The 25,925-nt window shown below is 39.3% G+C and overlaps 1 protein-coding gene across 5 annotated transcripts in view; it reads right to left on the reverse strand.

Moving 5' to 3' along the window:
* The window catches only part of LOC113058770 (serine/threonine-protein kinase WNK1-like), a 68,951-nt gene that overhangs the window by 38,178 nt on the left and 4,848 nt on the right, over positions 1 to 25,925 (reverse strand). The gene's annotated exons all lie outside the window — the stretch shown is intronic.

Raw genomic sequence — 25,925 nt, forward strand, 5'->3', positions numbered from 1 at the left:
TATCCAGGGTAGCCTGACCTGCCCAATCACAACAGTGTCAGTGTTTTCAGATGGAATGCACCTCCCTGCGCATGTGGGTATCCAAGCGTTGACGTCAAAGTTCCTTTCCGGTCAAGCTGAGCTCTTATCAGCAGTTTAAACAGTGTGCGCAAGCCTGATCATTAATCATTATTATGATTGCTCCAGCAACCACCAGTGATGAATTAATCCAGTGGCACTTTGTGGAAAAAAGGGCCACTTTTCAGTGGCCTACTTTCACACAACCCCAGCGCTTAAATCGCATGTATTACGTGAGTACTAATTCCATTCTGTGAAAGACTTGCCCTGCATACCTGGTGGGAAAATTGCAACATGCATCTTATAAAAGCTAAATGTAAGAGTTCAATGAGGACACCTATAGATTCTCCAGCTATCTGCAACCAGTGTATTCGGTGTCATTGATGTGCTGCCATTCTAGAATGCTGATGGTGGCATTCTTTCTCCACATTAATGCAGACAGAGCCATTCATTTCCCAAATGCACTAACAACCGTACTAGCAGCAGGCATCTGCAACCCATTAAGTACCACTAATCCCAAAGGACAGTAGAGGGAGAGAGAGAAACAAAAGGGATTCAGGCTTAGATGGGGGAATGAAAGTGTACACACTATTGACTAGGGTTCAGTGCAATGAGAGCAGAAAGAAATGTGATGGAGAACGAAAAAATGCTGAAAATGCATACTTGTATGCAAACTCCTGTGCGCACTTGCATAATGTGGTAGCATTTAGGTAGGTGGGTATAAACAGTTCACTTCAAACTCTAGCTTCAACAAAAATTGTCCTGAAAAAAGTGACTATGGGAGACAACATTTCACATTGATGCCCACTCTCGTAAAATTTAGCTTGGAAGCATTCGTAAAGTTGCATAGAGTTTGATTTTGGGCCCCTGGACCACATTTTGGGGCCAAACTTTAAAGAAGGCAGTGCTCTGAGTCTCCTCTCTGCAAACAGAGGCCAACTTATTTCCCATCTCACTATGTCTGTAGATAATCTAATCAATGGCTGATATTGCAGGACAAAGGAAGAGGTCTTCTGAGGCATGCTGGGGGTTACAGCTCTGCTAGCCTCTCTTCAGGTCTGGGGCAAAAAGACCTTATTGATTGCAACTTAAAAGGAGATTTTGTACTCTCTCTCTTGCTGATAAGACACAGGAACAAGTGTGAGTGAGTGGGCGAGTATGCAAGAGAGAGTAAGGGAAGTGATGCATTTAACTTTGGCACCTCATGCAAGCTTGTTTCGGCAAACCGCAAGCGTCACATTTAGTACCCCGCTTCTCAAAATAAAAACACAGGTGCTTGTGCTCTTCTCAATTATGTGATGCAAATAATTGAGGGTTTGGTTACAGGAGTAAACACAGCTTTAACAGACTACACACTGTAGGTTAAACTACATAAAACAGACAAATTAGACAAAGAAACCCTTTCAAGTGGAGCTGACTACTGTATAGAGAGAGAGGGGCTTCAAATGGTAATACAATGAATTATTAAAAGAGCAGTTTGAATAATAAGTAACTGTTGAGTAAATTCTGCCTTTGTAAAAAAGAAGCATTAATTTGGTTCAAAAACAAAAGTTTGGGTTGTGGGTGTAAAAGAGACTGCATATGTACCCTTCTTATCTATTAACTCACTCACAGGCACACAGATCAGCTTTTATCTCTAGTTCTGCTTAGCTAGTCACGTGAGCTTGCACAGTTCAGCGAACAATCAGCTGTTTACTTGACTGTCGCGCACAAAATATCATTTGGTCTACATCTCTGGCCTGGCATGGAGATATAAATGCAGCTGTGGTGCCCTCCTGTCTGTAAACAAGCCAAAAAATACAGCAGTAACCAGAAACAGCAAAGAGCATTTCTAGAAAACTCACCCCTGCTCTTTTCTGAGAAAATAAGCCAAACGCTAATACAATAATGATAATGGATACGATGCCAACTCCTGAAACTGAATTAACACAGAGCTGCTCTGTTTTCCTCAAAAGGCCGAGTCTTTTTTTACTGCATTGCTGTTTCTACAGATTAATGGGACAGACGGTGTTCGGCCCGCTGAGCATCATCAATGCAGATTGAAGACTCTCACCTGATACTGTTTTGCAGAAGTTGTGTGGGTGCTAAGATGCAATAAGAGGCTCATGGATGTGGCGGGAACTGGATCAAAGCAGCTTCGACCACATCACAGAGCCGGACTAAATATGTAGTAAAAGTAAACCGAACATCATTTCACTCAGTGGATCAAATCTGCGGAGCAGGCTGAGAAAGAGGCAGCTGTGAGAGCCGCTGAGTAACAGCACACTTGAATAACCCCTGAGATTTGCATTTGTAAAAGGGCAAATAAAACGGATTGGCATGACTCATGCTAGCAGGTTGCATAGCATTCTCGTAGGCAATGCCACTGGGGAATGGAGCAAACGGTAGATCAAAGCTCTGAGAGATAAGAGTTGGCTTCAGTAAACGGTGAACATCAACAGTTATAGATAAAACTAGAGTCTCCTGAACTCTGGGACGGTTACATTGTACGCAACGGGTCAGGCGATGCTTGAGTCCAAACAGAGGTTGCGTGGACCAAACAAATTCTGTCGTTTACCAAATTTCTAAACATTTAAAAGATAATTCAAATGCTTTCTGTCATTTAGACATAAATATAAAGTATCTTGCCTTCTGCAATTCCCTACTTTAGAAACTAGTGGAGATCATTCATGGTGTACTGTTCAATAAAATGGCTCATAAGATTACAAGACTGCAGCATTTGTTGTCATTTTCATATAGCGAGAAAAGAATAATACAAGCGATCAGCATTTCACAAAAGTTCTTGTGATACCAAAGTTACATTAAAAACACATGTATTTATAAATGTATTTAATTAGTTAAATAAGTCTATTTGAATATAAGGGAAAATATAATTACAAACAGAAAATAATAATACAAACAGAAAGAGATAAAAAAAGTTTAATTAATTAATAAATACTTTAAAATACATAAGTGTTTTAATTAGTCTATTTAAATAATGAAATTTAAATAAAATATTCATAAAAAGAGATTTTTTTTTAATTCTATGTTTATTACATAGAGAAATGACTATAAATAAGTAAATATTTTACTGGTGGACACCACATTATGAAAAAAGTTTTATATAACAAAGCTAACTGGAGTATATTATAAAAAATAAAATGTATAATAAAAACATTTAAATGAGTTTTTTGCGATTATACTCTGGTATAATGAAAACAATTTTACCACCTTTTTTTTATTTATTTTTTTAAAGTTTAATAGCTTAAAAAAAACGTATAACCTAATCTGTCAATGTGTCATGGCTAACTCAAAATGATGCTTTTTGAAGTGAGAGGTACAGTAGGCAACAAATGAATAATGACTTTTTTGAATAATATTTCATATCTATGCAGAATGAATTTGTTGTCCAGCTGGAATGAACTACTTGAGTTAAGAAAAGTTGTAGTTATAACTGCAGGGCTATTATCATTGAGGATTTTCTTCACTGAAGGGGTTTGTTGTAACCGGCTACAGGGCTCTGGCAAAACATACAGTACAGCCTTCCACAAGCTCATTTTCTCTGCCATAGGAGGAAGTGTTAGTCCTCCGAGTGCAGACAGCTGCTGAGCTCTCCGTGCCTGCCAAGCTACAGATCTAATGATTCGCATCAGGCCATGAACGCATCTTTTAAAAAACAGCAGACGGTCAATGCTAAAGTTCACTTCAGCAGGGGAACTTCCCAAACAGTTTACAGAACAAACAGCTGCTTTTCATATGCAGCTCATTCATTTCTTTATTCCATGTTCGTATATAACAGTTGATCCTTATTCAGATTATGCTAAAACCATCGTGGAGTGAAGACCACATCCTCGGTTACGCTTGCACTGTAACTTGTCACATCTGTCCAATTTCATGCCAAAAAAAGAACGAAGGGGGGAAAAAAACTGGCCCCGGGCCCTGGTTTCTAAGAACACAAATCCATATCTGTGACAGTACTTTTCCACAATAATGGGATCCAAACTGCAGAACCTTGTTTCGGGCCTCTTGTCTTGCAGTCGTGCCAGATGCACTGCAAAGTGAACAAGTGTGTGCTTTTGCATTGATGTGCGAGGGTTTAAGGTGGTAGAAAAGAGGTACTATGAAGATTAAAGAATAAAACATGGGGAAGTAGATTAAAGCTTAATTTCAATACAATACAACTTTAAGTATTGAGTTAAACATGTCAGTTCGTCAGTAGTGATTATTTTCACAGCTTTGATGCTATGCATATGTTATTATGAGCAATTCTGTAAAATATGTAACAAGGACTAAGCTCAGTTTCTCCAACCAAGGGGTCAGTGGCCTGAAACAAGTAGAAGACCCCTGCTTTAACAAGATTATCAGTAAGCAAGTTATTTAAACAGTTAGCAAATTGCTATTTAATGGCATGATGTTGGAAATATTCCTTTTGGGGTTTCTTACCACCGCAGTAATGCAAGAATTCATGTTAAGTATGTATATGTACATGCATATGTTGGCCAAGCATCTGCATTTTTTGCATTCTTACACAGAGTATTTTTGTGGCCTTACTCTAGCAATCACAGAGTCGTCAAGCTTCATTATTCACCGGTGCACTTCCTGAAGTGTTTGTGGGCATGCAGAGCACTTAGTCTGAGTTAATGGAAAGACAAAGATTCTGTCCTCCAGGGGGGACCTCATTCCCTCTGATCTTCTCCAGGATTCATATTTCACAAACAGGGCGCCAGTCAAACAGTGATTCTAAAAATACCATCCACCACCCCTCCCCTGCTCAACCGTAGTGCACTGGGCATCTATAGACAGTGGATATAAAATACCAAACCAAATCTATTCCCAAAATACACCAAGAAAGATAGAAGAGAGAAAAAGGACAACTATATACACTCAAAGAGGTAAAAAATCTAAATCCATTAATTGTGCACTGACTGAGTGAAGGAATAATCAGCTTAGCTGCTGTGATGTGCTTGATAACTGTACGAGGAACTCGGCTGATGGACAGACTCGATCACATGACTGCCTGAAAGCCTGCGCTCCATTTCCCAGCAGCACTTAGTAATGGCCATGACAGGAGTTTAATACATCAAAACAAGTATGAACCACATCCACTAGGCACATATGCACAGTCTTTGTTTTGCATGTTGCCTTGATAAAGTGGAAAAAGGGCAGCGGTTCAACATGGAGCCTTCTGGGTGTTTCAGAGCCAAACGGACGGCCGATCATAAGTTAAAAAATCCCCACAGTTACACAGGCTCAGCCAATGACTGCTGTACTCTCGCTGTTTCAAACCACTGTAAACATCATAAGACTTTCATTTGACATCTGAACGGTCTGAATCAGTGCATGTCCTGTTTTCCGCATGCAGGTTGAAAAACGCACGAAAAGCCATTAAAGCAGAAATCAAAGTTTAATTCAATTGATGTTTATTTTTATTAAGCTTTTCACGATACAAATCGCTTTACAGAAAATGTAAGTTTCTACATTATATTTAGTAGTATCTTATCAGTTATGTGTGTTGAAGCTATTTAAGGAAAATATCTAATAATAGGAACATTTCTGAAGGCAACAACTCAATAAAATATTGTTTGTGTTGCAAAAAAAAAAAAAAAAAAAAACATATCCAGCTGGTAAGATGTTGGCGATTTGTTTATGAGATGATAATGTTTACTGGATCTCTCATTCTGGTCACATGAAGTCCGGGTCATTGGTTCAAAATGTCCCAACTGATGCAGCTCATGCCTTCTCATTAACCAAAGATAAGCATTTAGGACTGCTATGCGCCTTCCCCAATTTTATTTAAAAACAAATTATTTTGCTTTATACATCAAAATGTATAAATTCTAGCTCTTGAACAACATACTGAGATGGAACACTAGATGGAGTTGAAAGTGGTAAAAAAGTATTTACTTGCTCTTGATAGATTAATGCACACAACTTTCCAATGCAAAGATGGTTATTCATTAAAAATCATGAAAACATTAACATATGTCTCCTCATATCTAACTATCAATAGCCATTCAGTATTCTGCATGAACAATAACTAGAAGTAAGCCAATCGGAGTCAAGGTTATTTACATGCTGAAGCCTTAAAGGTGCAGTAGCACTAAACAGATGTATAATTCTAAAGGTAACACAAAGGATCGCGCAAAAGCAAATCACAACCTTGGTTTGTTAGGAGTAAAATATGGGTACCCAGTTTACTGGGTAAAAGTGCAGCGGCGCTGCTTGTGTACAGCAGTGATTGCTCTGCCATGCGAGCAGCGTTTCTGATAACCTCCTATGGAGTCTCAGTGCTGATCGAGTCATCAAGCCGCAGAGGTCCTGAGGGGTTTACACAGAAGAGAAATGACAAAGGAAATGAAAAAGGAAAAGTGCAACAGTCAGGCATCTGCTTTGAATAAGACTGAACAGTTGTTCCTTCAAACAGCACTGAGCTAGCTGCAAAACCATGACAGCTTCATCTAGATCTGAAACAGGCAGAGAATGCTGGACTCCAATTAGGGAAGGAAAACTAAAACTTGATTTTCTTTTTCCCAAACCCAAAGATTTGCCATCAATCAGCACTTAATGGACTGCTCAGAACCAGGGCCATGTTTTCAGGGTGCACTTATTTTTGAAAACTGCAGTTCACCCCCCAGGGTGATTTGGTGGAGAGCATAATTCTGTTCTCTTCTAATGAACATTTCAGTTGTCTCTGTTAAGAGTTATGTTTGCTGGGAGGTAAACTGAGGTCATGGTGAAGGTCTTGCGGGGAAATCCAGCTGTTCTGCCTCTGACAAATGTGCTTCTCTGGACAATTAGTTGACTATAGAGACCTTTTCAAAGAGGTTTGTTTTTTTATGATCACGTGTACAGCTACTCAATGCACATTTTCTATAAGTTTACTGACAAAAAGTGAACAATATAACCGAATATTGAATAATGTATTATAAAACAGGAATGCTGCTCACAGCAGGCAATTTGAAATCTGACAGTAATTGTATTGAAACTGAATGTTCAACGCAGTTAATTTGTAATAAAGGCAGAGGGCACAAGGCCTTGTCCAATTTCCAAATACATCCATACAGCATTTTGTGACAGACTAAGGTTTTCAAAGGTAGGCCTACACAACGCTTCAAAAGACATTAACCCTGAATTACAGAATCAAAGTAATTTAGATCACTGTAACAGTAGCTTATTATAAAATAATAATGCTCATCTCAAAACTAACACAGTCTTAAGTAAAGCTACAATAAACCTGGAAAGGTAAAAAAAACTAAATAAACAGCAGTTATTTTCATTTCATTAATATACTATTAAGGATTTTATTATATTTTAAACCGTTTTTATTTATATATTTGCTTTTTTATATTTTTCAAAAAAAAAAATTCTTCCTAAGCATGTCAATATACTAGTTTTCATTAATTTTTATTTAAGTTAAAATGATATAAATGTTGCCTTGGAAACTCACCAAAATAAAATACAATAAAATAAGTTATAATTTTGTTAATATTCTATTCTCTTGAAAATGTATTTTATTTAAAGTAATTAAAATGTTTTTTTATGTTTTTTAGTTTTTAAGTATAACAACCCAGGTTTACAGTTCTCAGTGCTTCTGGGTTTGAAACATTAAGGACTCAATTAACTCTAGCTAAGAAGTCCTAGAAACATTCAATCAATCATTTTCCCAATGAATCATTTATTAGGCTCATAGTCTGGGGACATGGATTGGTTGCATGATGCCATGCATCTTATAAGTACTTCTATTATCTAAATTCATTTGCATCGGGCAGTGTCTGAATCAATAACAGCTTTCCTACATACTAAAATTCAAACACAAATTGCCATCTGCATTAGAGAAAGCAACTTAATAGACTTTCAAGGTGGAAACTCGCCCAATGCGATGCAGGATGGATTCCCACATTCACTACAAACTTGGCCTCATACAACACACCAAAAAGTAAGACTAAACAAGCTCAATAAATGACTAGAGTTATAAATAAACTGAGAACAATACAGGAGGATAAAGGAATGCTACAGAGAAAAAAAGAGAGCGAGACAGAGACCGGTCAGCAGAGTAAGCTAAAATAAGGCCCTTTCATGGTCTCGCTTTAAACCAGATCCATGTGTCCCTGAGTGCTGTGTGGCTCGCTATGTGGGTCAGAACGACAAGGCACATCTTTAGTACATTTCACTGCCTGTCACAGGCTTTGGGGTGTGAGGTCAGGAGGTGATGAGCTCTCCATCTAAGCCAAGCACACAGCAGTCTAGTGTCACCCAGAAACAGGGCCCATTGTTCTGCAAGCAGACCAGACATTTACTGAAACCCTGCATGTCGTCTGCTGCAACAACAGTCCTTCTTGATTTCTGGACTCATTCCCCTCCCATTACCCATGGCCTAATCCATCTTCCATTGAAATAAATCCAGGCTTTAGGCAGTGGTGCATGGTGTGAATGTCTGCGGGACTTTGGAGAGACAGTTTCGAGGTCTGCACCCTCAATGTGTCACTTGGTTGAAAAATTTGGTTTGTCACTGCTAATAAATTACTATACAAGAAGCTGGGATATAGGGCGGATCACAACGCAACTAGACCACAAGCATTAAAATTTACATTGTTAACAAGTCAAAATAGGAGGGAACGCTGAGATCTTCGGTCTAGGGCTGAGAACCGGAGAAGTTTCGGTTCCAAAAACAGTTCTGGTGCGACACGTGACCAAGCACTGTGAGCAGCCTTCCACCAGTGTTCTTATGATTCTGCATTGCCCTTAAAGGATGTCACAAACCGAGTAACAGAAACACCACCCTGTCTCTTTAATTACGGAGCACATTGATTCTAATGATGTGCATTCCACGGACGTGCTGCGCCGTTGCATCTTTAACTGCCGAACACATAGTTTCCCTCGACTGTACACTTTGGATAACCGTGCACATAATTTTTTCTGACTGTACATGTACAGGCAGCTCGCTGCACATGCTGCCACTAAATTACATTATATTTGTCCCATATTGTCATTAATATACATACTGACTTACGCTTGTACCACTAAATAAATAAACTGCTATTGTTATGCAAGCATGAGGTTTAGATTATTTAGTGTAAATTTTATTTAAAGAGTGATAGAAAATATTTCTTTTCATGCATTTTAAATGTTTAAAAATTTGGAATCACTCATTTCACAGCATCTTGTGCAGTATTATTTGCAATATAGGGGCTTTATGGAGATTGTGTATACATGTTTATAAGTATAACAGTTAAGAGTTTATAGTTCGTTTATTTAGGGAAATGAACAAGTGTCTCAGACTTCAAGGAACCATTTGGCCAACCAGCTTATTCCTGCTTAAAAAACAAAATGTTATTGATAGTGTAAAAAACATCAACTTTGAAGCACATGCTGTCTGATGGACTAGCATTACTCAACATTACTTACTACCTCCCAGTAACATTACATTCATTGAAGGTAAAATAGTTAAACATAATAATAGGTCATTTAAATGAAGCCAGAACCTGAACATTTCTAACAATACCCAATCCTACTTATGAAGATCTGTATACTGTAATATGTTGACTTTTCCAACCTTTAAATTAAGTTGACAGTAAGTAATAAACGTATTGATCATTGAGTAGTTGAGTACTGTGCATTTTTCCTTACCACTATTTTATGAATAGTTGTTTAATGATTTTAATGGAACCAGAATCTGAAAATTTCAAATGACTCCCAACCTTACTTGGGTCACACCTATGCAGTTCTACCATAATTAGTAAGATATCATAAATTAGACATTTCCGGATCTTGAAAAGATATTTTAAATCCTATAATCCTATGATCACCAGAGGAATGCATTGGCTTATCTGCATATTGAACTCTATCCCCTCTGATCCACAATAAAGCTCCTTTTAATCAATATAATGGGTTTTATTTGTGCAAACAATGTGTCCCTTAAATGTGACAATGGTCAACAGGCTGGTATGTTGAAATAATGACTGTTGCTTAATAAATCCCCGAAATAAGTATTTTAGAGTAATCCAATGCTAGACAGAATAATATGCAGGTTAAGGTGACATTCACAACTATCTTGCAAAACTTATATCCTGTTATGAATAAAAATTTTGAAGTGTCATCACATTAAAAGATAGTTCAAAGACAAAAATGCTCAATGACTTTCAGTGTATTGACAAAAATAGTTTAAACTTCAAAATATCTATATAATAAAGTTAAAACTTCGAAATATCAAGTCATACAGTTTTGGAACAAAAATGAATGTGTGTACATTTTAGAGATTTTCATTTCAGCATTTTCTCCAACTTAACCCCTTTAAAGGAAACAGAACAACCTAAAAGTACCAAAAGCAACTGGTTATCGAGTATCAGATATCACTACTCTAGCCATAAAAACTGCCAAAAACTCCCTCTTTATAAAGAGTCAAATTCCAGATAAATCAAGGCCCACTCACATTTAAAGCTCACAGCCTAAATGGCCCACAGAGCCAGTCATAATCCCCACCAACCCTGAGGGAGATATAAAAGGATAACGTAGGTCCTGGTTTTGTACTTCGCTCTGTACACCTCCACACTCTCAAAGCCTCTCTACAGTGCAGCACACGCGCCCCCTCAATTATACAGGGATTAGATGCACAGCAAGATGGGGAAAAAAAGCTTTAGTACATAGCATCCTCTGCACTTTAAATGCTGCAACCTCAATGAGTTTATGCATTTAATACAGATCAAGCAAATGAGGCCTTGAATCACAAAGAGAAGGCGTAGTAATATGCAACTTGGAACATTAATGCCTTTCTCTGAATTTTTATGAGACAGTTTAAATGACAGTCACCAAATTAAGGAGTAAAGCTAATTTAATGTTTAATGAAGCAAACCGAGACCCATATATTTCCACTGGGTCAGTCTCAAACATAGCACCATTGGACGATTCAAGATCTTTAGCAGATGATTTGGTTTGGACCACGGTAAGATGCTTCTGTTACATTCTGTCTATGGTTAAACTATTCCATATGAGCGTTCCTCACCGCCAAGTGGCTGTTCATGTAGCACACTTTCCACAGGGGCCCCTTATCCTAGAGTAGAAGGTTACGTCGAACAACAAAAATAAATGTAACATTGTCTCACGGCAAACATTAGAGCTAAGCAAATACACTAGGACTCTTAGCACAAGCTGGGCATGTTCGCCTCACCTGATGACAGCAAGACATTGAGCAACAGCTTGTGTACATAGGAGCTTGAAAAATACCCTGCAATAACTCATCTCTCACTCTCATTCTTTCCATCTAATGTCCCATTGTCAAAAACGGGGCAGGTACTTCTTCAAGGGCATACCATGGGGTTATAAATAATTTAAATAAAAGGGTGCAAGCTAAGCATTCAAAACTCTGTAAAACATGAGATAGAAATCATATAGGGGCAGGTGTTCATTTGTGCCAACTTGCAAACAGCCAAAAGCTTTGGAACACCATGCCACACAGTTGTTAGAAAGTTGTGATCAGTGTATATAGTTAATTTAGCCTATATATGGGTGTATTTGCAAAATCTTGTTGACCTTATGGACTCAATTTGATTGACTTCATTCCATTGGGAGATGGATTATCAAGGCACACAATCTAAAAAAAGTTATATGGTGTCTTAAAATAGCTTGAATCATGGATCATAGTTGGACAAGCTAAAACATGCGTAATAGAACACCATCCATTCTTTCATGTAGGGAAAATCTGAAAACTCACTGTGAGAACTGTCAAATACAAAGCAGGTTTGTATTTAGGGGTCTTAAGTGGATTCATCTGCTGCCACGGGGTAAACAGTAGGGCGAGGATTCCTATGGGACCGTCATTGCTACATTCTGCAAGTTTCATTCACATGCTCAATCTCCAGTCATATGAAAATGTAGGTCAAAGTGGAATAAAGCTTAATCACTATGAGTAATATGCTCAGTCAGAGATTTTAAACAGATTTGTTATCTGGCTGGCCAGTTAGTAAACTGAGTTCATAAAGACCAGCAACCCTTATCTGGCTTTCAGATAATGAAAACTCAAATAATACGCAAAGAAAACATTCAAGAGGAAACGGTTACGAAAACTGAAATTACATTTAACTTTTGGGTTTACTTCCCATTAAAAAGGATTTAAATGGCAGAAGTCATGGTGAAAGGAGGAAAGGAGACCATGAGAATGGAAATGAGAAGCCAGCCTTTCAGTACAAAGACACAAAGTCAGGATAGAGGAAATGACACGTCAGTCACTGACAAACGTGAAGGTCTCAACTCAGCCATTTGAATAGTATACAAATGTTTTAGCATATATTAAATAGTAATTGGAATGCTAAAACCTATTGGCTAATTTGATACTATATGAAAAGTTAAAAGATGAACTACAGCATGAGCATGACTGATGCTTTTGAATAATCCCTCATGGCATCGCATGAGTCTTTTAGATTCTCCAAGAAAGAAAGGTCTGCAATACATAGTAATTTTATGACAGCAACATTTATGAATAGCACCGTGAAGTCATAAAACTTGGGTGTGAATTCCTAGGGAGGAGGAATGCATAGGATCTCGGGACCATACATCAGGAGACCCATGCATATGTATGACTACATCAATAACAGATGTTACAAGTTATCAATGTGGCATGACACGGTTCAAGAGAACGGGACAAGAACGCAGCTTTTTTTGCCAGGAGTAACGTAACAATTCAGGTTGGGATGAATCAAATTCTGTGGAAAATTGTGCAACATTCATGTACTGTACACAGGCCATGTCAACAATATGCTGCATTACTTATGATTTTTGAAAAACAAGGATGCTGGTCACACTTCCACAAAGTCTTCTGACTTCTCCAGCTAATGAGGATGTTTCACCTCTGAGGAGCAGCTACTTACAACTGATAACGTCTCAGTGCCACAGTTACCTCCTCCTGAAGCTATTAACAAGAGCAAATGGCTGCAAAATGACATTTAAGATTATTATATAACAAAGATCTCACAACTTTCGCAGCTTAAACCTCTCTCAATATCACAAATCTTTGCAGTCACCTCAGAATGAACTCCGTGCAGTTCAAATCAGCCACCTTGGATATGAAAAGATGGAGGGGGGGTTCACTGTGTGAGGTGGCGGACAAAGTTAATAGGACGTGTGATGAGGAGCTTTTATGAGGAGCAGGCTATTTGTAGATGAAAGGGAGAAAGGACGAGTACAGGCACAATTCTCTTGTCTGCCTGTGGCATTGACACTAATATAAACCTTTGCTCTTTATAACAATGTCCGTGAACGAGGCTGGCTTACCTGTATGCTTTAATGGATGGTGCTATGCCTGCAATTTTAACAGAGCAAATCATGAGCAATTAGCTTTACAAGGGCCTGTGCGAGGAGCATCAGCCATTAGTGACAAGTAAAATAAAGATTCTTTCATTAGCTCCAACTGTGGTTAATTCTGTAGCTCTATTAGAGGAAACGAAAATATTCAGGGTTCATAATTCAAGCAGTTTAAAGATACTTTCAATAGTGGTGTCTTGTGGTATAGGACATGATGGGCTGTCTGTGGCCACACTTAAAAACAGGAGCAACAAGTGGCGCAACAAGCCTCTTTTAAATAACCAACTATTTCCAATGAGTGGAAAGTTGTTCAGTATTTTGCCATGTAATGCAATGACATATATTTAAATGCGGCTAATTTTCCGAATACTTCTTGGGTCCACTGAAGTATGTGAACGTGAAGTACGTGGAGGACAAAAAAAAAAAAAAAAAAAAAGTTGTCAGGTGACTCTTTAAATAAATCCAGGTGGTTTGTGCAGTGCTATGAATGACAGTTTGCATAGCTGAATTCAGAAGTGTTTGACGTGTGTTGCCTTCTAGAAGCATGAGCAAACATTGCACACGTAAGAAGGCGCATGAAAGACGTGCTCTGTGATATTCTGCTGAAGCGTGCATAGTGAAGAGTTCTTTGGAATAAGTGTATGCTGTACAATATTCAATGTAACTAATGGATTTCATGAACGCTGGTTTGATTTGTGGATTCACCTGCTGCAGGAAATAAGCGATTTCCAAATAATGAAAACCCCACTCCTTCAGGCTTGCATTACATCAGTGGCAAGAGTTTACGAGGGGTCACAAAAACAAGACACCTGAAAAATGAGCGAAAACAAGAGGAGTGTACAAATAGTCTTATTTTGCTAAGGCCTCTGGATCAGGGCAAAAAAAAAATACAATAATAAAAAAAAATCACATGCTTTCGGTATTTTGAGTTGAACTAAGCCAGGCGAAACAAATCATATTTATAGCTGCTCATCGCAAGGCAAATAAGCCAAATTTATCGGTGTAGACAACTTGAGGTCAAATGTGCGGACAGCTACAAAAAGCAAGGCTATTTCTTGAGGGTGTTTCCTACTAAAGCTGCCAATAAACTATTGCTGCACGTCGAGACCTTGCTGAGCCATATGTGTGGTGTGAACATCCTTGAATGAGGCATGGTATGACGTCAAGATCATTCAAAAGTCCAAGACAGCATGATAAACACTTCCATGAAACCTGTGACTCATTAAAAAGCTTTAATTTCTGGACAAAATATTTTGCCACGGTATCTTACAATGAGCTTCACAGATATAATCAAAATGATTGAAACAATGATAAAGACATTGTTTGCCATGTAAGAATTTTATTGTTCTAAATGTTACTTAAGTTTTCAAACAGCCCAAGGTGTGTGAGTCAACTGATGAGTGATCTGAGCCAATCCCACGTTTTCGTCAGGCTTGTTGCCACACGATGGGCGATGTGACACTGGCATGTTGTCATTTTTGCAAACCAGCATGACACATAATACACTTCCGATTTTACAAAAGACTGATTTGAGTGTCATCAGTGCATTTAAAGTATGTGACAAGGCCATTTGCCTCACAGTTTTACAGCTTTCATAAGATAAACACAATTTTCCATGCATCTGGAGTGTGCCCCGATTACACCTGCTGCGTGGATAGTGAGCTTCACCTGAACAGGAAGCCCTTAAGAGATCCGCTGCCATGGTGACAAAGTCACCAGGTGATTAACAGCAATGATGATCATTCATCAGCGCTACTGCAGTTACCATTGTTCATTACCGGCTGTTAACTCGAATGATACAGCAGAACATTTCCCTCAGAGTAGCTTTTCTCAGTGCTCCCGAACTTAAGTGAGTCAAACCCAACGTGACCTTACCAACCATTGGCAAGGCCTGTTTCACATGGCAAAACTTGAGGATATGTGATTAGGCAAACACTCTCTGTCTTTGTGCAGCACACTAACTGAACTTAATTGCGGAAGTGGTGCAAGCAGCCAGCTGTGGACTGAATCAGCTCATGTGCTACAGTCAGAGGGAAGTTTGAGGCTCATAACGTGGTTAATCTGAAAGCAGCAGCAACCTCCATTGAGGGCTTGCTTCCTAAAGGATGTGACTCATGATTGTGTGAATGTTTGAGGTGCAGTTACAGATTCACATCCGGCAGTATGAGCAAACAGCACTCTCACACAAAAATGCAAAAAATGTACAAATATTCCAAGAATCTCAGGTATATAGAGCTTGTTTAGTTAGCTGGCAATCAAACTTAGTTGGCATCCAAATCAATCAAGTAAAAATGCAACTGAACATGAGTGGTTATGGGAAAGGATGCAACAGGAAATGCTTGCTGTCACTCTCAAACATGGCTACTCCCCTTCCCTCTATCCCATGAGTAACTCTTTAGCTGCATCCGAAATTGCTCCCTATTTCTAAATAGTGCAGCATATGGGGTGTAGCACATTCTCGTATTATTTCCTAATCATTGCAAAACAACATGAAAGACTAAGTTTTATTATATAATTTTAATATACATGAAAAAAGTTTGTAAAAGCTGGTAAAGTATGCATCTATAGTACAAAGTCAATTTATTACTATTACTAATAATACCATATAATTATTTACATACAACTATCTTTACAACTATTCAGAATTAATTCTTGTTCACTTTCACCCCATATAGTGCACTATAAGGCATTTGCTACACAGGAAATAGTGAATGATGCAACATTTAACTTCCTGTCGTGAGCCTGATGATGCTAAAGATTTCACCTGAGAATGAAAGCAGCTGTTGACTGGATAACAGAGCTAAGCACTGGCCACAGGAAATAGCTACCGGAATCCAGCAGATTGCCAAAGAAAAAATCCCTTAGGGAAAAAAGGCTAACATTGATTACGTATTCCATTAATTTGAGTTTTAAAGACTATAAATCCCATAGACAAGACCAAGACGTTAAATAAGTGTAATCTGAGACGTTGGGAAATGAAGGACATCTGAGTTCTGATTACAGTTGCAGAAGTTGGCAAAAAATATAAATACTGATATCAATCAGCTACAGTCAGTCAATCATCTAAATTTTGGCATTCCATATGAGCTAAAAAGAGCAAAGGCCATTTGGCTGAAGCATGGGGTGAAATCCCATGGGGTTCCCTGACCGGACCTTTTGTTGTCTTTTGCCCATCCATAGACATTTAGGCCTGACTCAGGGCTGACGCCATGAGGAACCTGATAGGCCCCTAAGCCTACTTTTTTTCTTCGTTCAGTCAGTCAAGGCAATATGCCATACATTTACACATGGTACTGGTTAGAGCACAGCCATCCCCAGGGACGGGGGCACTAAAGGTATAAGGCTAGTCACCCCTGTGGGTGAGCTGTAGCTTTTAAGCACATTACAAGCAGTGTGATCACTCAAGAAAGTTAGAGAGAAGAAAACATGTGGTAAAGTGTGTCCTGGCTTTTATTAACAACACGGAAACCCCTATAGGTTTCTCTTACACTATGAAAAAAAAGACCCATTCTAGATGATCTGCATTCCACTAATCTTCTCTCTCAAGAGAGAGGGGTTTACGTAATCGGAGCATGCACATAGAGTGGTTTTAGTTAAATATTCATCGCTATATAAAAGGCAGAGATTGTGTTCTCTGAAGAGTCTCACATTTGGAGAAAGAATAAATGACTGCAGTGATCTGACCAGCTCTCCTACTGTGCCTTTTATTGGGAGATTTGGTTGTAGGAGCCAGGGAGTTCGAGAAGCCCATTTTTCTTGGAGTGATTTGAAGATTACAGCCTGTGTATTTAGGGCTGAACTCAAAGAAAAAGGGTTTTTGAGATTATGGTCTGCATTTGTAATTGCGCTCTGTGTGGTGTGATCGGCTCCAGTGGTCAAGTTTTGCACTGGCCTATAGTTTAGCTGTCAGGACTGACCCTCAAAAGCACAACTATTAACTCCATTACATACAAAGATAAACAGAGAAATCAAAATTCACAGGTCTTTGCCTGTAACTTCTAAAGAAATTAATGATGCCATCATGTTTGAAAGAGAAAAATGAAACTCAAGACTTCTTACTACTTACTTTCTGTGGAACAGAAAAGAAGCTACAGTAATTTCTCTCATTCAACCTACAGGGAAAGGGGGCAAGACAAAGCTCACAATTTGTGCCCTATATTCAATCTTCGACAGAAAACACACGCTTGTTTATCTTTGTTGGCAAAGAGAGTTGTGATACATTTCTAATAAGCAGGCAGCTGCAGTGAATGCTCACCATGTGTATCACAGAACACATTGTTAACAAAAGTTTTTGAAGTCTTCAAATCATTTGCAGGGAGGTCTACCTAGAGGTTTCCAAGCAGTAAATAAATTTCACATTTAGGGGGAACTGACCGTAATAGTTACTACCCTGCATAAGATGCATTATATCTTTGCAGGAGAGTTTGTTCTCCTCTCTGAACAATGGGACTCTTGTGAGGCCCTCAATCCTAACATGCTCAAGGGATGGAGAACTTCCCCTCTTGGGAACACAAGGGTAGCACATTTCCATCAACGGTGGAGTAATTTACACAGAAGAGGTAGACCTCCGCAAAGATCTGACACATGAGATACACACAAGCTTATATCTTGGCTTTGAAAATCATTTTGAAAACTACAATTCCCAATCAGAAAAGGGTGAATGACATTGGGGAGGGGTGGAGTGAAGCGGACCGGTTGGAGAGGGCTCAAGTTTCTGTCTCTCTGATTAGATGACAGGCATCCAAATAGGCGAAGGAGGTGGGTCAGGAGAGACCCTTCAGCTGGGGCGAGGTGTGTGTTTATGCAAGCAGCAGGTTTAATGTGACAGTGTAGCATTCCTCACGGCCACACAAGACACATATTGCTCATAACCGGAAACCCAGTGTCAATAATTACAACAGCTAAATTTAATACATTAAAAAAAAAAAAAATTGCCAGTGTGACTGAAATGTGTATATTCATAATCCCTAGGATCACACAAAGGAATTGGTAAAAATCTGCTGCCCTTTGACAAGCCTTAGTAATCTCCTTTTCATGTAATGACAGCTTTCCTACATTTCTGGGACAAGTCAAGACAGAAGCCTAATATTTTCAGTTAAAGAAATTAATTTTTTGTTGATCCATTTGATCTTAGCAGTAAAAGCGTACAAATAAACAAATACACATCAAGAGTCTTCAAAATGTCATTGATTATGTATTGCCATTTTTGCCAAGAAACCTCCATATTCAAGGGGGTGATCGAGTTCAAGTTGTCTGTGCACATCAACCAGATTTGTTATTCAAGCAAATCGCTAAAAATGTTTTCACTTTGTAATTCTTCAAACTGTATCTTTGTCATGACAGTAGTTTCTCTGGAAAACTATCCTTAAAGAAAACTGCCTGAGTTTCCGCTAATGCACTACAGCACCCCTCGCGTAATTTTCCCAGATTAGCTCGCTGGACTGAAGAGAATGCAGGAGAAAGGCTGAGAGTGGAGAGAAAGGAGAGTATTTTGGATTTCTGCCTGGAGTTAGCGCCCATTGCTCAGGGTGTTTATTAGGGCCCTGTAAAGGGAAAGCACCACTGAGCATTCAGCAGAGCGGAGCATGGTTCAGCAGAGGTAAATAAGTGGCGCTCAAAATGTAAATCACGCACTGCTGACACCTTTGTCCCACATGAGAGTTATTTATAGTAACGGGCAAGAGAGAGGTAGCAAGTGTTACGGAGATACAGTCAGGCATTGAGATTTTTCTTATTTTCCTAGAAATATCTGGATAAATGCAAACCAGGAGTAAGAGAGGGAACAAAATCTTGCAGGGTACATGATAAAGCAATGGGTAGACATCAGTGCCTCCTTTATCCTTGAGCAGGAATACTGATAAGCAATGACTGCATCAAAGAACTTAAGATAAGCAAGATGTTTGGACGCTTGCTCTAGATGGGCTGAATCTGCAACTTCCAACCAGAGTCCTGGGCCTGGATAATGTCTTTATCTAAGGCCTCTGAAATCAGTGAAGTTTATGATTGTGAGTAAGGAACAGGAACAAAGTGAGAAGAGTCAGTGACTAATAAGGCTTAGATTCACCTCAATGCACAAAAAAAGAGCAGACGGGAATATGCTACACCACATTCACATACACTCACAAACTTGCCTGTCATGAAATGCAAGCCAAGGCACGGCAGGTGTAAGTGAGTCACTAAATTAATCTGCTCTCATGAACACCTGTCTGTTGTCTGGATGAATCAGGCTTTTTTATTTGTCTAACTTTCTCAAGAGGCTCCACAGCACAAATCAACCACATCCTCCTCCATAGCCTTATCAAACTGACTCACCACTTCGTCTACGGAAACCAGCAGAACGGAGAGCTAAAGCTCACTGTCTGCTTGCCACCCTGCCCTCCGGCATCACCTGAAGGGTCCTCCATGCTTAAAGACCCAAGAGTTGGAACCTTATCTATGACTGATTGTTCTCCGTGTTGATACAAAGACTATGCACATAGACCACACACAAGCTTATTGTAATTTTGAACCCCAGTTGTAGCATGCTAGGTAATTGTTTGAAAAGAGGGAAGACCAGTTGTGATAACTTGGAAATTTCGGCTCTTCTTGGATCTTCTTTTGTAAAGAAAACTTTGCAAACTGAGCAAGTAACTGTTAATTGGCGATTAGACCACAAACAGCCTGCATGTTTCTGCAACTCAGTAAGGAGGAAGTTGTGTGGAGACAGGCGTTTTTATACCTTGAGTACAGTAAGCAGGTTTGAGGAGCATTAAACTGAGAAAAGCAACATTAACCATTAACCTATGGTGTGTCTTTTTCTTCACACTGTACTTCTACACTATTCTAGGCCATTAATGTGACTCTTACCCAAACACTGCATACTATGAGCACCCTGATGTGCAACTGAGAAAACAAGCTGTTGAATGTTGATAATTGTATACCCTCAATGGGCACAGCTTCCATACAAATCTGAAGAAGGCGGACTAAATGTACTACAGCTAGTGGCAACATCATTTGCATTTGAAATGACCCATTTGAGACGATACTTCTTGTCAAATGTGCTAGTCATAAGACCTTTTGGTGATGTGTCAAGCAGAGTTCAACTTTAAGCAAATGCGTAAAGATGTGATTTTGGCAACTAAAGAGTGGAGCTCACATGGTATACCTCCTAGCACAGTTAGGTAAGACTAGGTCGAGAAAGAACTCCTACTAACAACCAAGTTAAATTTGGTGACTTCCAAGTTCAATCTTTGACAGTCCTTTTTCCAAGAAGTGGGATACATACAAGTAAAGTTTAATTCACATCGAGCTTGAAAGTAAAGCAGAACAAAGCAGCAAGCATTGCTGACCCATCTAGGTCAAAGTGTTTGTAAGCACTGACAGCACAGAGTGAACTTCCTCATCAGATGTGTTACACACAGGAAGCTGAAGGCTTCCTTTTCCTTTTTGATGATACAAATGCAAAGGCAGAATAGGCAGCAGCAAAACAAAAACATCAGACAGAGCGGGAGAGCTCCAGAGAAAATTTAGATGCTTCGTCAACTAAGGTCCAAATTCTTGGATGTTGTTAAGTAGCACAGTTTGTCAAATAGGAATACCGTTGACGATGCAGAACTCTGCTAAAGTAAAGTAAGTCTTGTAGAATACCAGATAGTACAGTTAATAATGAAATCTTGGGAAACAAGGCTTTCAGTCAATGACGTAACAAGCTTTATGGTGCTCAGGGTGTTCACTGATCATCAGGGCTGCCTCAAATCCATTAAGCCTGAAAGTGGAGCGAATATGTTTGTTCTTGCAATCACAAGCCTCTGAGCAAAGCGTACCAGATTAGGGCATCAGGCCTGCATTCCTTCGGCTTGGGAGAATCACATGTGAAGCGTCACGGCAGAGCCATTCCGACTGGCTTGGTCTAGAATCAAAACTCATATCGATGAGGATGGCCCAACAAGAACAAGAGCCCAGGGCTTCCACTTACTTTCCAGTGATACTATGAAGCATTCTTTCGGTCTTTTGCTGCCCATTCCAATAGTGGGAAAAAAAGAAGACAGAAAGGATGTCACATGGACAAGAGTCCAGGAAGATTGTTTTAGACAACAGATTTAAGGTAACACTGGATCTCTAGTGAGAGTTTTTGTTTTTACACAATCCAAAATTGCTTTCTATGCAGAGTGAGCATTTGAGCACTATTCTCCAATATTTATGAAGATGGAGGTGGACTAAATGTGCACTGAATGTTTTAGACTGCCTCTTAACATTTATATACATGTAACCAAGAGTATTATTCTCTACATATGTAGAACAATTTAGGTCAGATGGACGGCCACTGGTGCTCATCTCTCCTTTAACCACACTAACCTATGCAGGGTCACAGACAGGTCACCATCACGTGGGAACGTCCAGCAAAGCAGGAACCAGCCACCTGACTGTCACATTCCACACAGAAGAGACAGAAAAACTGCTGCAAGGGAAGGAATGTTGAAGGGTCATTGGGGACTTTGTAGGAAGTAATTTTATCAGAAAATGAAATTTTTCAGAATTTCAGGTGAAATACACAAGAATGGTATTCATAGAACAACAATCACTATGATTTCACTAAGAATCAAGTGGAATTGTACGAGTGTCAACCAGATGGATTTCTATAGAATTTACTTAAATTGCATAACTCAACCAATCAGAATAGAGTTGCCAGATCTTCAAAGTCTATGTGCAATATACACACATCGTGGCTGTGCCATTTGAGACTCTGTATACAATGACATGGGAGGGTCACTGTGACCAACACAGAGCATCAATGTACAGTTGGTTGGGTACAACAGCTGAGCTGAGACTGTGCCACACTTCTTGTTTTCTTTTCATTCCTGAAGCTCATGTGAGAGCTAAAACATCAACTCAGGCCAACTCTGCCCCATGTCATTACCCAAAACTGTCTGCTCCAGTTCTGATCATGGAGCGCAATGACAGCGGCAGATGAGGTGAGGCTATTTTTAGCTTGTAAATGGGGGAAGAAAATCAAGATTCCGGAATGAATGAATACTTTTTATTTTTTGGCATGGACAAGTATTCTTGCTACATGGTCTGGGGTTACTGAGAGGTGTCCAGAATGATGTGTACTCCTGCAGAGGATGAGCTAAGAGCATCCTGAATTAAGTCAACCTCCGGCAGGAGAGGACGTCCTAGTTTTGCACCCACAACAGGGGGTTTAACACAACCTTGAAATGACGTAACAGACCCTGACAACCCAATAAACACCAGTTCTTGTTGCTATAGCTCAGACTACACCTCTAGAACTGCATTTATAAAGGTGTGACAGTGCTAAAACATCCCTGACATTTAGCAGAAACAGCCTGCCGCAGCACCAATTAAACAAGATGCATTCGGACTGAGTGGAACACTATCACATACCTGTAATGAGATTTGGAAGAGAGGGAAAAAAACAGCCGTATCAGTAAACTTTATTGGGAAAATTAGCATGTTATACATTCACATTGGTCTGATGAAAGAACAAACCCAGTTATAGACATGTCTGCTGCATATCCTGACTGTTTTACTTTTTACAGACAACCTATAACATGATCTGCACATGAAATTGATCTATACACTTCATAAGTCTGAGCTCTTAATTAACGAGAGAGAAGTAGACTTGGTGCAAAGCGTGTTTCTCGGAAATCTGCAAATGCAAATGCTTCAAGCTATTTAAGCTCAATTTCACACATCTATTTGACACTGTGCTAAAAGGTCTTCAGGACTTTTTGTTAACCTCTTCAGCCATGCACTTCTGAAAAACAAACCTACTTCTTATACTTATTATGTAAGTAATTATACTTATTACTTCTTATATCTTACATCCATACAGTTACCCGAGCTTTCAGCTTGGTTTGTGGTTGGGTGAGGCAGACAATACTAGAGAGAGCCTCATTCTATTGAATGTCCCCCTCCTTTACATTTTTTGCACTCGTTTAAAGCTGACGTCCTGCCACAAGAATTCAGAGAATGTGAATACGAAACAGCCACTGAAATCTGGGAGAAGTTGTGGGTCCAACCAGCCCACTCTGCAAAAAGCCAATTCAAGAGCAGACTCTATGATGCTCGTCTTACAGAATACAAGGTTTAAATGCTTCCAAATTAAGGGTATGCTACATCATTGGAATGAAATCAATGAATGAAAAGGAGTCCTTTTTTTTGAACAGCCAGAATCAATCCAGACAATAACTGCAATCAATTTGACTTACTAATCAGCATGTTATGCATGTAACTGGACTAACAATTTTAACTGATTAGCACCCCTATTAGAAATATGTGCATTAAATGATGATGACGCACAGCTGACAACAAACTAGAACAAATGGGGTCAGTAGGGTGAAGGTAATTGAGGGCGAGGCTGAATGGTAAAAGCACAATGTGCATGTTTAAACAGCATCTTAAGAGGCTCATTGAATAAAATGAGGGGCAGTTAGGACAATGGGCTGAGGTGAGCATTGAAACGTGAGGAATTTATTGCCCTCCCATTGTGAAATTTAACACACTTACGCTACCTACAAAACCACCAGCACAGAGAGACAACGATGAGACTGCCAGAGATCAAACCAGATATTACTCAAGTCTTGAAACTTGAATTACAGTGTTCCATATCATATGCTATAGATCAGGATCTAAAAGAGGAGATGAGCACACTGTTGCAGTACTGGGCTCCAACAAGCCTCAGCAGGCCAAAAAAAAAAAAAATCCATGTCAGAGACAGACAAGCAGCTGTATGAGATTACGCATTTTTTTGGAAGGAGTACAACCTGCTTTATGTTTCCTGTGAAGTATTAACAGTGGACCGGTCCTTTAAAGAGTTACTATGCGAGCATACACTAACTTGCTTGTTGCAATACACTACTCAAACCATTTGTTGAAAGTAAGCTGCATACAAAGGTGTCATGGTACTGATGCCACAGCCATTAACATATAATCAGTATTCATTAAGAGTATAAAATAAAATGCTGCAAAAGTTCAAAATGCTTTACAGAGCAAATGTCAAGTTATCACATGGAGCCAGGCCGAGAGGAACTGACAGACTCAGTAGTAGGAAATAGATTTATTATGAATCTAGAGAGAAGTGAAACCGCAACAGCCTCCAAACTTGAGCGGAAGGCAAGAAAGACAAGAGAAACTCTTTAAGGAAAGAGCTGTCAGCGTATGTGTTGAATGCTCACATTTTCTGCTTTGCATACACTTTTCTGTCATTGTGCAACTGTAGAGGTTTAAAAAAAGATTTCCTAGGAAAAAGCATTAGATTCACATTAAGTGGAGATAAAACAGTGCAAGTGAAACTTAATGCCAATCAGATAGCATCTAACAATGGTGCAGCCCTCAGTATATTTCCATTTACAATGACATCTTTTTTTCCTTCCAGCCCGTGTAAGACACAATGGATAAACACACATACACATAGGCCAGTACTGTAAATGAGGAAGGAGATCAGTGCTTGCAGATGAAGGAAGCGTTGCTCCTGTCTTTGTCTTTCTCACTCCTTTGGAAAAAAATGGATTTCAACAATGAAAAGGGAAACGGCTATGGCCGGGATCCATTGGATTGGATTTCTTCCTCAACTGTTCCCCTAACATCCTCTGCATTATTCACAGATGACGACACTCTCTCTGGGGCATGTCTCTTTTAAACCAACCCGGTGTTCAGGCACCTCCTGCACAAATTCCTGCACTGTGCTATCTCACAGCTAGCATATGGTGATAAGGCTGATGGCGCGACAGCCGCATGGTTTTAAATAGTTTAGGGTCAAAACCTCAGACAACAACTTGCATCTGGATCAGAGTATACATTTGTGAAGCGAGTAAATGTATGAACATAGATGGGGCACTGTGTGAGTGTGTGCCCATGTTTAGAAAACTAATTGCAAGTGGTTTCCATTCCTCACATCTGCTGGAAAAGCTCATGAAGAAAAAAAAAAGTGTGTGATGTGTGGAGGAGTGGATGCTAACCAGCTTACACACCATTAGGGAACTAAAAATCACATTAAAATCACACAAAACTTTACAATTAAAAAAAACAAAATGGGTAAGAAAATGTTAGAGCGAAAATGAGAGAACGTACACGAATCAGAAAGAAGAACATGTGAGTGGTAAGTGTTTTCAATAGTTTTATCATCTGAAATTTATAAGAGAAATCACCAAATCTCTCTTATAACAGGCCACACAATCTGAAGTATCATCAATGTTTGTAAGCACAAAGTGTGCAGGTCAAATTACACACCAACGTTTAATACTGAGGGTCAGGAGTTTGTTAACTAAGTAGGAGTAATACTATGTGGTGCTTGCTAAGTGAATATTAACATCACATCCAAAATATTATGACTGCACCCTTCTTTGTTTCAGCTCTGTAACTATTTGGCATTTAAGGAAAACATTTGGCAGAGAGATGGATGGGAATGAAGTGAAAAGACAGAGGGGGGGACTGAATTCTTCACAGTGCATTTAGCTCTTCCTCGCTCTTTCTTGTTTTAGTATTATAATTCAGTACAGTATTATAATGCCTGAGCCCCCATTAGGACAGCCCATGCTCGCATCTCCCTGAATCCATGAGAAATTAATTGGGGGGATGTCTGCCTCTGTCATCCTACT

Source organism: Carassius auratus, chromosome 4 (genome assembly GCF_003368295.1).
Source record: "Carassius auratus strain Wakin chromosome 4, ASM336829v1, whole genome shotgun sequence".
Lineage (NCBI taxonomy): Eukaryota > Metazoa > Chordata > Actinopteri > Cypriniformes > Cyprinidae > Carassius > Carassius auratus.